The sequence below is a fragment of the Mercenaria mercenaria genome, chromosome 3, assembly GCF_021730395.1.
Source record: "Mercenaria mercenaria strain notata chromosome 3, MADL_Memer_1, whole genome shotgun sequence".
NCBI classification, from domain to species: Eukaryota; Metazoa; Mollusca; class Bivalvia; order Venerida; family Veneridae; genus Mercenaria; species Mercenaria mercenaria.
Window position 1 is genome coordinate 84,243,714 of NC_069363.1, and position 16,689 is coordinate 84,260,402.

A 16,689-nucleotide genomic window follows, 5' to 3' on the forward strand; every position below is an offset into this window, starting at 1 on the left:
CACCTTATTTGCAGCTCTTGTTCTCTACCTGGACTGGTTGTGCAAGGATCTTACTGATTTTATTTTTTCACCTGTTTCAAATATATAGATACAAAAAAACCCAAAGAAGACCATGACACCAGATACAAATGCTCATGGTGTGAGAAATTATATGTCAGAAAAGATAGCCTCAAGCACCACTCAACCAGGGTAATGGACTGAAGAAAAAGAATTTGGGAAGGTAACAGTGAAGAAACAAGATAAAGAGGTAACTTTCCCAAGATTACAGTACCCAACTTATAAAACTTTAATGAAGGCATCATGCTCGGAAAGACTGGAATGCCTTACGTCAATATAACACCTAAACATAGCAGGAAACCCAAGGAAGAACCACCAATTGAGACATTAACATTCAATGTACCAGTGCCATTATCACCTATCCAACCAACACCCTCCTCTAGCATGGACACTATATGCCAGGATGAGTACGTAATGTTTAGTCATGAGAATGAACAATTAGTTTGTGTAAACAGGGTATATCGAATCTTTACTAAAGATTTTTTTTTTTCAATAAGTACAATTACTCTCAAAACAAACTTCTTTGAACTTTATTTCATATTTGGATTGATGCCAACATTTTATGGACAGTTGCCAGAATCAATCTATTTATAGTAACATTTAGTTATCAAAGTCGCCCACATTTTTTATAAGTACTTTAGTGTAGAATTTCTTTTGATTTTATCCTGATGAAGGTCATTATGTGACCGAGACCGGTAGATTTTATTAAATTAATAAACTATACCCGGTGTTTGAAGTGTTGTTCCTCTTAACTCTCTTTTATAAACTGTTTCAAATATGTTTAAACTACAGATTTCAACATTGTCAAGTTTAAAACCTCTCTTGCATATTTCATGTTTATTTGTGTACTTATCAACTAGTCATACTAGCCTAAGGGTTATTTTCCTTTATTATGTGAATTATGCCATTTGCATTGCAGTACTGGAAAAGTATGGTTATTTCCCTTTATGTGAATTATGCCATTTGAATCGCAGTACTGGAAAAGTATATAAGTTTTTTCCCTTTTATGTGAATTATGCCATTTGCATTGCAGTACTCAGGAAAAGTATGGTTATGATTTTTTTTCAGTTGATATCACTTTGTTTGTATCAATGATTTACAGATAATTAGCACAAGATTATGTAAACATTAAATTTAATGAAAGACTGCTACAATAATTCTATATGTATAATAATCAACATTAAGTGATCTGCAGCCATTAAAGGGTGACTGCTATTACCATTGTGACTTTTTGGTACTACCGTACACTGGGGGGAAAATCGCTCATTTCCGATAAACATTTTTGCTGATAATTTCCTTATTACTTAACAGATTTTAATAAAATAGAAAGTGTTGAAGGAGAAAATGAGTGCTTTCCTCATCAAAAAGTGTGTGCCAGACATTCTTGATACTTTTCCCAAGCACTTCACCCAACTGTTTTTTGTTTCACAAACCAACACTTTTATTTCATTAAAATCAACCAAGTAACAAGGACACTACAAGAAAAATGTTACATGAATCAAGTGAAATTCCCCCTCACTAAAGTCCATTTAAATTGTACAAATGGGCCTGGGTTCAAGTAAACAAGGGAGAGCAGTACATGTGTCAACAAGATATAATGAATTGCACAAGTCCTTTCTTACACATCTCAAACACTGTCTTAAATTCAGTCCACATTCTGTTTTCTTATAACCTTTTTTCTCTGTATTCTAGCATTTTTACATTGCTTTCCCACAACTGAGTTTTATTAGTCATGCATTATTGGGGCTAACTTGAATAAGACAGCACTTTCTTCATACACTTGGCAACACCATTAACATGTCACAGGAAAGTAACACCTGTCAAAAATCTTTAAGTCTGAAGACTCATAGCTCTTATTTCTAGACATGAAAGACAGCTCTGTGTTAAGTCTAACCTGTGTTTACAACACCTCTGTAGAGCAAATACTTTTCTATAAAAGTACCTCTGTACAGAATGTCCATCTTAATTACTGCCCCTCTAAAAGCAAATACCTGTCTGTTAGGACATCTCTAATACCTCTTTATTAGGACACATCTGTAGAGAAAATACCTCTCTTTAAAGACAACCTTGTAGAGCAAACAACTCCATATAACTACTCTGTTGAGAAGATACCTCTCTATAATGAAATCTCTGTTACAAAGAAAACATCTCTCTATAACAACACCTCTGTAGAGCAAACACCCCTCTAACAACACCTCTGTAGAGCAAACTCCTCTCTATAACAATATCTCTGTAGAGCAAACACCCCTCTAACAACACCTCTGTACAGCAAACTCCTCTCTATAACAATACCTCTGTAGAGCAAACACCTCTCTAACAACACCTCTGTAGAGCAAACTCCTCTCTATAACAACACCTCTGTACAGCAAATTCCTCTCTATAACAATACCTCTGTACAGCAAACTCCTCTCTATAACAATACCTCTGTAAAGCAAACATCCTCTAACAACACCTCTGTAGAGCAAACACCTCTCTATAACAATACCTCTGTAGAGCAAATACCTCTCTACAAGGGCAGATATTGTTTTTCAAGTGGACTAGCTTTTAAGGTAAGGTAATGGACCCATAATGACAATAGGAAATTTCAGTTCAATTATGACTATATATTCTCTGCATAATGCAACTTCAGCATTCCCAGGTGCAAACTGAAAGTCAGGCGTTCATATGAACTACATTACCTCTGTACTACAAAATTAATGATCTGGTATTCCAAACAGTGTTCAAGTTCTACAGGTTGCACTGTATTCAAAATTAAATACAATCCTATGTCGCTCACCAGTGAGTCAACTGATATAGTTATAATGACTATTTTGATAAACTTCTCAAATTGGTTCTTGATGTTTTTTGTAGGTAACTCAGAGCATGTTTTCTTAAGCTGTTTTGTAGGATATCACAATTACAAAAGCAGCAAGAATTAAAAGACAGTTAAATACTGTATTTCTTCTTTTATCTGCACTGCCTAAATGATGCATCATCTGCAATTTCATATTTTTTTTCAACAGAATTTCTATTTGACAGATACAATCTGAACCTTAATGCAAATTTTGAAATGGGGAGTAGCTGGCAAATTCATTTACATCCAATCTAATATGGTCGCACAACTAAGATAAGCAAAGGGAGATAAATAAATTAGGTAATAATCATTTTTAAAAGTTTGGCCAACTGTTATAATTGTTAATACAATATATTCATAATTACTATGTTTGATAAAATTTATACTTATGTGAAAGTGACATCTTGGTTGGGCAATTAGGATAGGAAAACCAATTCTAAAAACACTTCCAGTGAAAATCTAACATGAGCACTCCGTATTTAAAAGACAAAATTGAGCCGCACCATGAGAAAACCAACATAGTGCATTTGCGACCAGCATGGATCCAGACTAGCCTGCACGGTCAGGATCCATGCTGTTCGCTAACGGTTTCTCTAATTGCAATAGGCTTTGAAAGCGAACAGCATGGATCTTAACCAGACTGCGCGGATGCGCAGGCTGGTCTGGATCCATGCTGGTCGCAAATGCACTATGTTGGTTTTCTCATGGTGCGGCTCAAATAAGTGTAATTACAATCAGTTACTGACAGAATTCTGATTATAACCTTCATTCTTTGAAACTTAGATCAAGTCATTATTATAACATAATTTGAGCCATGCCATGGGAAAACCAACATAGTGGCTTTGCGACCAGCATGGATCCAGACCAGCCTGGGCATCCGCACAGTCTGGTCAGGATCCATGCTGTTCGCTAACAGTTTCTCCAATTCCAATAGGCTTTAAAAGTGAACAGCATGGAGCCTGACCAGACTGCGCGGATGCGCAGGCTGGTCTGGATCCATGCTGGTCGCATACCCACTATGTTGGTTTTCCCATGGCACGGCTCATTTATTTATACCTATCAAAAATAGATTATGAAACTACAAATTTACACTAAAAATTATTAATTGATAAATAAGAAATTATTCATTTAATGTTGCTACTTTTAGCAATGTAAGTATCAAGGGAGAATTTTTTTCAGCAAATTTTTTGGGCACAGTATATCATAAATTGTCCCATTTAAATGTCCAAGAAATAACAAATATTCAGTTAGAATATTCTATTCATTATGTCAGTGTAGCTATAATATCACTCTTAATCACTAGTAAAGCCGATTTGAGTATAAACAGACCCTGGGGAGAAAAAATCACACATTATAGTGTTAAAGCCATCACTTAAAGCCAGAAAATATGCGACAAAATAGATCTAACTACAAATATAGATTTAACGTCGGTTCTGATGACTTGGCTTATTACCAAATGCTCTCTTCCATACTAATAAAATCGGCATATAGATCATACTAACTTAAAATAAGAAAAATAAGCATTTTTGATAATATATAATAAACTACACTAGACTGTAACCCAAAGAGATCAATTTTAGAAAATTATGGCAATGCATTGGGAACCCATCTATCTTCTTTGACATATTTTGATAAATGTGGTACCATTATGACTGGCTGTGAAATCATGGAATTTTGATGGCAGGCAATTTCGTGATTTTAGTTTAAAACAGCTACTGTGTGGAAAATAATCTTAGAATCTTCTCAAGGTAAAGTGTATTTTGGAATTTTATTTTGTGGATTGATGCAACCTCGAAACTTCAGTCACCAATGAATATTAATTTGTTTTTGCTGGGTTAATTGAGTGACCCCAACACAATTTAGGTCATCTGGCAACATTTCCAGCTTTTTGACTGGAGGAAGAATCCAAGTGCCCCACTTGGCATTATTTCATCACGGGGGATCTGGACAAAAACCCCTGCAGACATAACCCCCTTCGCTCACTTTTGCTTAGGCGGACAGAACCCCCTTCATCTTTTTTTACAAGGAGGACAAAACCCCCTTTGCTGAATTTTACAAGGAGGACAAAACCCCCTTCACAATTTTTTACAAGGAGGACAAAACCCCCTTCGCTGAATTTTACAAGGAGGACAAAACCCCCTTCGCAATTCTTTACAAGGAGGACAAAATCCCCTTCACTTATTATATATTTGTAATGTGCTTTCTTATGTGCTATTCATGTAATGTCTTTGAGAAATACATAATAAATAACCGTATTATTCAAAAGGTATGTTTTGAAAATATTTAATATGTAAGTTATTATAATTTTTTCTATTTTTATGACATAGGTAATAATTTTAGCAATACTCATTTTTCAGTCTGATTAATTTTAGTTATTTATTAAAGGGACAAACTGTAATAAATATAATAATAGAATAAGTGCATCAATTATCCATAATTATATATTATACTTTAAGTCTTTAATTATAACAATCTTCATCTTTAATTATAACAATCTTCATCTTTAATTATAACTATCTTCATCTTTAGTTATAACTATCTTCAAGCCACCTGACTTTCTTAGTCTATTCACAGACTATGGATGAACATATAAATTACAGATAATAATTTATTGAACATAAAAGAATTCTACACCCCAACGCCATTTTTACAATAATGTCTGCAGGCATGTTGCACTTGGTGTAAAAAAATCAACTTTTGCCAATCAGTTTGGGATTTGGTGGATTTTTTCTCTTGCTATTCCTGCGTCAGATGGTAATTTTTTAACCTTTAATGACATGCCGTTCTTGAGTTATGAAATTTAAAGCAACTGCTGGTATTGTGCGTTGCGGACACTACATACATTTATGTTATACTCATATAATCTTGTCAAAAATAGACATGTTTAACATATACCATTATTTCTAAGCTAGTCCTTGCATTTGGTAAAAGAAAAAAACAATATTTCTGTCCTTCATGAACTTTTATTTTGAAAAACGTCTTATTAATTAACAACTGAATGACTGCCAAATTTTGTGTTAAAAATACATTAATAGACAGTTTTCTCTAAAATATAGTCCAGCAAGTATTATTAAATGTTATTTCATACACTTAAACTTTGATACATACTTCATCAGAAAGAGCCATTTATTTTAACGTGAGTTTGAAATGCAATGCCATATAAATAGAATACGAAAAGGTATAAAAACGTTGCGGACACTACATAATTGCATTATTGAATTCAAAAGTAATTCCATGGTTTAATGTCACTGTCAATGAGATAATTAAATAACATTGTTCACTGAAAGTTAAATAGTAAGCTTCTGTATGAAAAATTAGCCATGTTTATGATAAGTTTACCGATCAGTATGTTGGCAAAAATATTTTGTAAGGTAAACAGGCCAAAAATTTGTGATATCTTCCAAACAGCAGTGTTTATCTTTGCTATATTTGATGCATGGACATTAGAATATTTGTTTAAGAAGGACTTTTATAGATAAAACAAACTGTTACACTAAAACAAATTCCAACTTGTCATTTAAGAAAACGTTGCGGACACTACACATAATAATTAGTGTGCTTTCCTGCCAAACAAGAACGTTTTAAAAGATATTCAAGTATTAATTACATGTTTAAATCCTCAATTGCTTTGTTTTATATTAAATTGTTTGAATAGTGTAAATAGAATACAGCTAAAGCTTGTGCTAGTGGGTGTTAGCTTTCAATGCCTGAAACGATCCCTTTTTTGAGAATTCACTTTACTAAATTTTAATAATGGAAGATAAACAGACTTACTTTACTGAAATAGAAATGTTGCCTAGCTTGTATGGTAACCAAATCTTTACATAATTACTTGAAACGTGTCCTCTCCAAAAGAGTTTCCAATGGAAATCAGAATTTATAAAGACCAAAAGAAGTATATATATGTATAGTAATTCTGTAGAAACATATAAATTCTCTGAATAATAACATTTAAATTCTCTCAATAATAACAAAAGTAAAAGTAAAATATTTCAGTTATGACAATTCTATCACAACCTCTTTCAAAATAAACAAATTGTGGAACATTCTCTGTCCGAAACTGTTCATTATTCCCAAGCTGAAAATACATGGCTGTATAGCAATAAGAAAAAATCAATTCAGAACAGCTATTTTCAAAAAGTAGTAAAACTGGTTAACTTGTTTGTAACAAGAAATTAACAGTAACAAACTAACAGAATAGAACTTGAAGTCAGTTTAGAAATATCTGCATCTGTCAATAGTTTGACAACACTTCAGTTCTGTCTAGCTTTCAGTGACTACATTAAAAATTATCAGTACTAAAACACAAAATAATTTCTCCTGTTTTTGCTCTTGGAGGATAATGTTGGTTCGTTCAAAACTTCTTTAACATTTCTTCAATAAGATTTTGGTTCCTTTCGAAAACCGGCTAGATTTTATCATGGGTTCTAGAGTTACTGCACCTGAAAGGGGCAAAATTTTCTATTTTGGCCCTTTAAGCCATAATTATAGTGGTTTCATTTATGCTTTGATTCGATACAGACTTACACAGAATGTTAATCTTGATGATCTCTAGGCCATGTTAGAAACTGGGTCATGTTGGGTCAAAAACTAGATCACAAGGTTAGATAAAAGGAAAAGCTTGTTAACACCCTAGAGGCCATATTTATGACCCTATCTTTATGAAACTTGGTCAGAATTTTTATCTTGATGATTCCTAGGCCAGGTTCGAAATCGGGTCATGTTGGGTCAAAAACTAGGTCACCCACTCAAATCAAAGGAGAGACCACATTTATGGATCATCTTCATGAAACTTGGTCAGGATGTTTATCTTGATGATTCCAAAGCCAAGTTAAACAGGTGAGCGATATAGGGTCATCATGACCCTCTTGTTATGGTGTGTAATTTTAAAAAATGCTTCTTTAGTACTATATAAATGTCATGCATGTCATTTGTTTATTTATTACCTCCCTTCAATATGATAAAATATTTCATTATATTTTTAGCTCACCTGTCACGTACTGACAGGGTGAGCTTTTGTGATCACTTCAAGTGTGCATGTGTAACGTAATGGTACAAGTACAAAGTTAAAGGTTTCTTCTATGTTAGCCTATATTATAATCATGTCTAGGGTTGGATATCGGTTCCCGGTATCGGTACCATACCGAGTAATCACTTCGAAAAGTACCGGTATATACCATTTCATAAAGAACCGGTTCCGATTTCGATATTTCCATATAAGTAATTAAACAAAATAATTACCAAATCTGCGGTAAAAGAAAAGAGGAAAACTAGAGATGCTTTTGAGAAGAGCGCATGTCTCCCACAACTGCCCCTATGAACAAGAGTTGTCCGTAAGACAGCCAAGCTCGACTATTCAAAATATTGTCCCAGAAGCAGGAAAATATTACCCAAAAAGGTTAAATATCAAAAGAGTTTTAAGTTCAAAAGGGGACATAATTTGACCAAAATGCATATCAGAGTTATGGGACTGTTGCTATCAACTAGTTTTATAACCCCAAAGGCACATGTGAAGTTTCAATTCAATATCTGCATTAGTTTTGGAGATAGTAACTTGCATATAAAAAATAAGTTTCAAATCTATATGCCTTTTAGTAATAGCTGTATGTACTTGCATGCTAAACTTTAACCAGGATTTTCTAAGTCAAAAGGGGGGCATAATTTTCAAAAAATACATGTCAGAGTTATGGGACTTACATGTAACCCAGTGAGGTTGGCAATTGACCTAGAAAAAGAAAAAATAAGTTTCAAATCTATATGCCTTTTAGTAATAGCTGTATGTACTTGCACGCAAAACTTTAACCAGGATTTTCTAAGTCTAAAAGGGGGCATAATTTGGCAAAAATGAAGGTCGGAGTTATGGGACTTGCTGCTATCAACTAGTTTTATAACCCCGAAGACACATGTGAAGTTTCAAGTCAATTTCTGCATTAGTTTTGGAGATAGTAACTTTCATTTAAAACTTCAACCAGAATTTTCTATGTCAAAAAGGGGGCATAATTTGCAAAAAATACATGTCAGAGTTATGGGACTTGACCCAGTGAAGTTGGTAATTGATCTAGAAAAAGAAAAAATAAGTTTCAAATCTATATGCCTTTTAGTATTAGCTGTATGTACTTGCACGCAAAACTTTAACCAGAATTTTCTAAGTCCAAAAGGGGGCATAATTTAGCCAAAATGAAGGTCAGAGTTATGGAACTTGCCGCTATCAACTAGTTTAATAACCCCGAAGACACATGTGAAGTTTCAAGTCAATACCTGCATAAGTTCCTTCAATAATTTGTGTCATTTTTGTTGTAACGAGCTATTTATAACTTCTTTGAATATTCATAAAGTTTAGTTCCTTTTTTTTGCAAATAACATGCCTTATGAGGACTTAGAATTTATGGTATAATCCAGCAAAGACCATTATTAAATATGTATACTCAGGTAATTTGATTGAAAAAAAATGTCAAAAATCAGAAAAGCAGGATAGATTTAAGTATATTAGGTCTGTTGCGGACACTACAAAACGTTGCGGACACTACAAAATCTTTTGCAAGTTAAAATGCTGTTCAGCTGTATCTTCAGTTGTCAATACTAATAAAACTAGTTTGAAAACACTACTCATGGTTTCATCTTGGACCCTAAGTAATACAAACTAATATACGTATTTAATATTCTTATCGACAAAAGCTGCAAGGCTTCTTAGCAAGTTTTATGTTATAGCCCTGTTTCATTTTTATTTTTGTTGGCACTTTAGGTTTAATTATAAATTCCATTGTCTTACAGAATGATATGGACATTTAAAACACAGAATTTGAGCTGATAAAATTGGTTTCTTAAAAATAATAAGTGTTGCGGACACTACAAAATGTTGCGGACACTACAGTCAGCAAATCCAATATGTAAAAATTATTGTTGGCATAGCAGCAAAATAATTTTGCACAAATAATGTGCATCACAACTGCGTTTTGTAATCAGTAACTCGCTGTCATTTGGATCACTTTTATTTCCTGTATCTACTGCGTTGCGGACACTACAAATATTCTGATTCAAGTACCCGTGAAAATACAAGAAATGTTATTTTAGCAATATCATTTTTTGGTTGCAATTCCATACTTTATTATTGAAAACAACATACTTAAGCAAATATCTAATTATGTTTAATAGTTTTTATGCATTTTACAACATATTTTTCACCTATTTTAAATTAACACAGTTGTTTGTAGAAAAACAGCATAACGGAGTATTGTTTTGCAGAAATTGCTGTATCTTTGAGTTTTTATCCGATTTGATTGAAATAAAAAATACCTAAAAGCGATATTGTTGAAGTTGTAAAAAAGGTTACAAACAATCTTCAGCATTTCATAGTCTTTCCACAAAATTCAACACAGTTTATCCAATTTTTCAGTGCAACAGCATAACGCTGAAAAATGGCTAAAAATGCGACACATTCAGTGGAACTGCTGAAACTTATACAAATATAGATGTATTATATATCATTTTTTTCGTCCGCAGACACTCTAGCTACATGGAAACAATAAAAATAAGTCATTTTAGCCTGGTTTTTCTCTTGAAGAGCAATATAACAGAGAGAAAATGTCTCTGCAGACATTATTGTAAAAATGGCGCAAGTGAGGTTTCAAACCCACATCGTTGAGGGGCAAGTGATTCGAAGTCTGCGATCTTGTCCACGGTGCCCCATGAATATTAATGAACCAAAGTACTGACTAGCTGACAAAAATTATGCTTGCTTACATGTTTTCAGTATCATTGGGCAGACAACTACAGAGAACATAAAATCTTCCTGCCAAAATCAATTTATTATGTCTGCCAGATTACTGGTATGACCTAGTGCCACAGTCTTCTGAACAAAAGAGAAACTTCCAGATTTCTTTACATTAATCTTCATATGACAAATGATTTTGCAAACAGACCACAAAAACACATACAACTGAACTGATGGATGAATTGCCATCCTTTGAGACATCTGACTGCTCTTTTCATTTTTTTTCTTTTTTGTTCAGAGGTATATACCAGACAGTATAAACCTTAACTGCATGATCCACTAAATCTCTTAAAGTTTTTCTTCCTGAATTTCTGCTTTAAAATTGCCAAGACCCAGACAGAAATTATACATAATTCTAAAACAATCTCCAGTGGTTCTGGTAGGATCTTCTTGAATTTTTAAGATAATGACAATTTTATGACCAAAAATGTATTTTTCCCTGTGAAAAATTCTGGCCAAAGAAATTTTCTTTAAAACATTTTTTTCTTAAGTTTACAATATTTTTTAATATTTAAATGTTTGCTTTCATGCTAACTAAGATATCCTAAAAGCTTTATAAAAATTCTACGACAAATCAGTACTTTAAAACCTCTTTTGTCCTAATTGACTGAAATGTGCAACAATAAATTCCTTAGAAATCAAGCTTTTGTACAAATCGTAAAAGTTCCAAATTGTCAGCTTCTGAGTTCTTTAGAATGCTATATATGTAAAAATGTACGTCACTGTAACCTTCATGCCTTGTTCAGTAAAATCGGATTTTGATTTGATCTGAGTTTAACAGCCTACCAACACAGTATAGGTTATATGGCAGCCCACCAACACAGTATATAGGTTCTATGGTGGCCCGCCAACACAGTATATAGGTTATATGGCGGCCCACCAACACAGTATAGTTTATATGGCGGCCCACCAACACAGTATAGGTTATATGGTGCCAAACAAGACTAAAACTTTTCATTTCACATCTCATTTAATTACATCAAATAAAAACTTCAGTTATGGAATTAAAACTTTTGTACCCGCTGGAATGACAGAGATACAGCAAAACCAAGTGTTCAGACCATGTCGGTCACAGTGTCCATTACATTTTCCTGCAATGGTAAGACACTTCATACACAGATCATCCCAGAATCACATGGGGTTGTTCCTTAAAAGGCGAACCAAGCATTTTACAAAAAAGCAATATGGAAGTGGATCTTTTAATTAGGAAGATTTAATTAGCTAATGAATCAAGAGACTCGATGTCCAAGATCCAAAACGAGTAATACCTACTTCACATCTCTGCGACCAAACAATTTTCTAAATTGTTATGGTCTCTTCATTAGAAATAATTACTGTTCACTTAGAAGTATATGTCTCTGAATTGCTTACAGGACCCTCTTTTCATGCCAGTATATTTTTTTTATAAATCTTGGCCAAATTCCCTAAGTATATATTTCATCTTTTGCCTTAAAAACCATATCTCATATATACTGGTATGTAGGAAAGAAATATTTATTATCAGCAAAATATTTGAAAATCTGTTTAATCTAGCTCATATTACAAATCAAAATACAATCCCCTAACTGCCTTTAAAATGCTGCAAAAATCTGCCTTGGCCTAATTCCCCTTAACTCAGAGTGGAGGTGTATAAATTCTCAATGTTTTCCATTTTGATGAATTAGTACAGGATATGCAATTTAATTTCCAGAAGAAAGTCATTTTCAGACTAAACCTCATTTCTTAAAAGAAGATTCCCCTAAATTTTCTTACACTAAAGCTTGATTAAATGTTTCTTAAACACATATTTAGTGAAGATGGATTGAAATATGCTCAGAAAATGCATTTATTTCTCAAAATGTAACAAAAAAAGATACGGAGTCTATGATTAAAAGAGATATTCACAAGTAGTTCAATTCTATCAATTTTCTTAGATAATTTCTTCACTTAAGATTTAAAACGTTAAATTTAACACGGAAATCTGTCACTGGACAAGCTTAAATTGGAACCCTTCTAAACAGTATAAGAGGACCAAATAGGCCTAAGTCACTCACCTGAGGAGAACTGTACGTTACACTGACGTCTCAGTGCTTCTGGCCAAGTTTTGTGAACATCTATTAAGCAGTTCATTAAAGGGTACAGAAAGCCTGACAATAAGTTAGTTCTGTATGAAAGACATCCTCAAGCCTTTCATAACGCTGAAAGAATTTTTAAAATCTGACAACTACTGAAAAAAATATGGCAGTTTGAAATTTAAGAAAATGGCTGATCATGGAGGTAGCCATTTTAGTGTTTTTATGACGTCATTTACACACTGCTGAATTTTTGTTTAACAAATAATCTTTTGAATAGATTAATTTCATTTGTTTCTTGAGTGTAAGATGTAAAACATGATAATTTCTATCATTATAGCTGGAAAAAGTAGAGAAATTGTTTTACAGAAATAAGTAAATACAGTTCAAATGTGTATCTGAAAATTAATAAATCCACCATTTTGTTTTTTGTTGCCATGGGAACAAAATGGCTGCCAATTTGACCAAATATTCAAATGCTCATAACTTTCTCATTTTTACTCCGATTTTGAAAATTCTTTCACTTCTTTAAATGATTTAAGAAATCCCAGCTAACAAACTTAACTTAAGAACAACGTTGCCTTTCCATTTAAAATCATTTTGTTTTTAACTGTGGAAGCCCCTAAGAGCTGCCAAGCATAACCATTTAAATAAATATGACAGCAGTCCATACTAAACTGTTACAAACTAAGATTGGCGAAGATCCATCAAGTGGTCCATGAGAAGAATTTGTTTACAGGTTTTTATATTTTTAGATCTGGTGGCCCATTAGAAGGGCAAATTAGTGGAACCATGTGAACAAATTTGAGACAGGACCTTAGAAGGATGTTAACAAACTTGAGACAGGACCTTAGAAGGATGCAAGAAACCAAGTATGCCATAATGGGAAAGATCCAATACATCTGGTTTACAAGTAAAAATCAAAGAGCTATAAAAATAAATAGATTGGCAACTTGAAAGGCATATAGAGCAAATCTCGCCAACCTCCCGTGACAAAAAAACGAGATCTCGTTTACTGGAAGTGGCGCTTTCTCCACGCGCCATTTTGTATGCGAAAGCAATTATTCATCGGTAAAATAATTATCACCGTATGACCACGCTTCTTTCGATGGCAGAAAAAACGTGTACTTCGTGTCTTAAGACCATTTCAAATTAAACTAATTTTGTTTTAGAAGCTAACATGTATTTTAAATGTAGTTTTAAAGGTACAAATTGTAACTCCATGCTCGCCGATGTTTGTTTTTAGTAAGATAACGCCGAATCACGCTCTGACACGAGCTCACGCGAGATTACAGAGAGTTGCCATTCTGTGTATTTTATACTTCTTTGTAAAAATCATTTAAAGGTGATTTTGTTTGAGCCCTGGCAGCCCCTAAAAGGGGCCAAGCTAAACTACTGAATTCAAAGATGTCAATTTCAGTATGCTACTCCTTAATTTTGGTGTAATTCTGACCGGTAGTTTTAGAGGAGAAGATGTTTAAAGTAAAATGTTGACACAGGTTGTCCAAACATCATCATAAATACAAAGTTCCGGTAAGCTAATAAAAGATGAATCCTTCCAAAATTAACAGTTGCCTTGGTCTGGAATATAAGTTTTTTATATAGTAATACATTAAAAATAACACCTTTTATATCTGTAACCAAATTAAAATCCTTTGGTCCCAAAGCTGTTCTGCTTAGAGGCTTTACATATCAGTGTTCATTCAAAAGTCACTGTTGTTCTGTTTTGTTGAGTTTTACATATTAACATTGTCACAATTATAGCAACAAAAAATTATAAAAACTCGGTGGGTAATACTTATTTAGCAGGAACAGTATCGGACTCGAATAAAAATGAAAAGTAATTTGTAGAAAATTGCCCGATGAAAGTCAGTCTGCCTGTCATTTTGTAAATATTAATAAACAAGCAGCTTACGAGTCTTTCTTTTACAATGGAGACCAAATAACTGTGTAGTAGATGCCAGCTGACCACTTATGTTGTTGAAAAAAAAACGTCCAAACACCGCACATGTTGACAATTATCGGAAAGTGTCAAAGATGTAAAAGCGTCATTGATTGGCTGAATACTATCGCGTCTAGTTTTACGAATAATTTGATTCGCTGTCACAGTTCTCGCGAACATCTCACAAGTACCTGGAGTAGGCGGAGCTTAAATTATGCTATCGGCATGTAAATTCAACACGTCTTGACACATAGTAAATTGTCAACAGTGTGTAATGCGGTAATTTGCGTGTGCGGATCAAAAATAATGTCTGGTTACTTGAATTTCGGCTCTTTATGGACGAACAATGTATTTTCTGTCAGAATATTAACGCGTGCATTGTACCCCTGGAATTTTAAAACTTGCGCCCAAGTGACTTTTTATGCGTGAATTACGCGGATTTTTGTGTGAATGGGAATGCTGAAGTGAATGGAAGTCAGCGACCTTAACCACTCAACCCCTGAGATAGTCATGGGCTTGATCCTTCCCTACTGAGGTGATGTTCATGAGCTGGCAGATGTACAAGAACAGTCACTGTGCATGAACTGTCCATAAAGTGTTAATAATTAACTCAGGTTCATAAAATGTTCCTTACTTTTGCTCGGAACTTTTTTATACATAAGACTGATATCTGGTTCATGAACATACTTGAAATGTCCATAAAATGTTCATAAAACCTCTTCATGAATCATAAGCTCTTGAACTGTTCATGAACCTATAATGTTTTCTAACATTGTTAAGATGGTGTTCATGAACTGGTAGATAGTTCATAAACAGAAAACGAACTGTTCATGCTGAACATCATAACTTACCAAAGAGTTCATAAATGATAAAAAACTTTTAAAAATGGACAATGTAAGATATAAAGTGATGGAAAGAAACAAAACAAGCGCCAAGGGGTAAAGTATGAACTGTACACAGAAAATTGTAAATGCTTAAAAATCAAATTTTCATATCTCGAGTATTTTGGAATCTTTCTGCCAAAGACAGTACACCTGTAAAAAAATAAAGGTAACATAAAAAAACTCCTGTATTTACTGTCGAAAAGGAAAACAGTATTTTGACAATGATGTCATTAATGCGAATAATTGAGATGATCATAAAATGTTGCCAGATTTATTAGGTTAACAACAGCTACCTAGACAGTAGATAATAGGCAATTAGTGGTATACCTGCGGAAACCATAAAAAAGGTAATTTGATTTATACCGCTGTTCTCAGTGGCACTATCATTTGGTAAGACTTATAGCTAGTGTAGTTTCTTTTATGTGGTATAATTCTGGCTGATGGAAGACAATTTTTATGATTACCCTGTTTCAAATGATTTTACATTTATCCACCTACCTTATAAAATAAAGCTGATCACCATGTTTTTTGGAGCAAATTATTTCCCTTTATCATCAAGATATAACAAGAATACATAAAATCAGACACTCTTTTCAAAGTCAATTAAAACCAATTCACTTTCATATTATAATTTTCAACTGAAGATGTCAACCTAAAATTTGCAGAAAACTTTTGAAATAATATAATATGAATGTTTCTGCTGCCTTATTTTGTGCTTTCCAGTTGAAATTTTTTAGATATCAGAAAAATTGCTATATTTTCTTAATTAAGAAGGCTTTAAAACTTAAGTTACTGACAGATTATAAATGCATGGAGACACTTAAGAAACAGTTCTTTTTACTAATTTTTCCATTCAAAATTATAAAGCATTTCTAACTGGGTACATGAGGTGAACTGCCTTAATTAATAAAGCTTTCTATTAAGGAAAGTACATATTATTCCTCTGTGGTGTGCTGGTCAAGAATGCAGGTGGCCCTGAGGCTCGATTCCCAACTCAGGCATGTTTTTTTTCTTGATTTGGCTCTTTAAAGGCAGTTTAGCATTAAAAAATCTAGTTCTAATGTTCATGATATGACCAGACTTCAATTTTAAACAAAAGGGCCAAGATGGCCCTAGGTCGCTCACCTAAGAAACACTCCATAACAGTGTAA

The 16,689-nt window shown here is 33.5% G+C and overlaps 1 protein-coding gene across 1 annotated transcript in view; it reads right to left on the reverse strand.

The window, feature by feature from the left end:
* Positions 1-16,689, reverse strand: part of LOC123524214 (trafficking protein particle complex subunit 13-like) — a 140,404-nt gene that overhangs the window by 34,439 nt on the left and 89,276 nt on the right. The window lies entirely within an intron of this gene.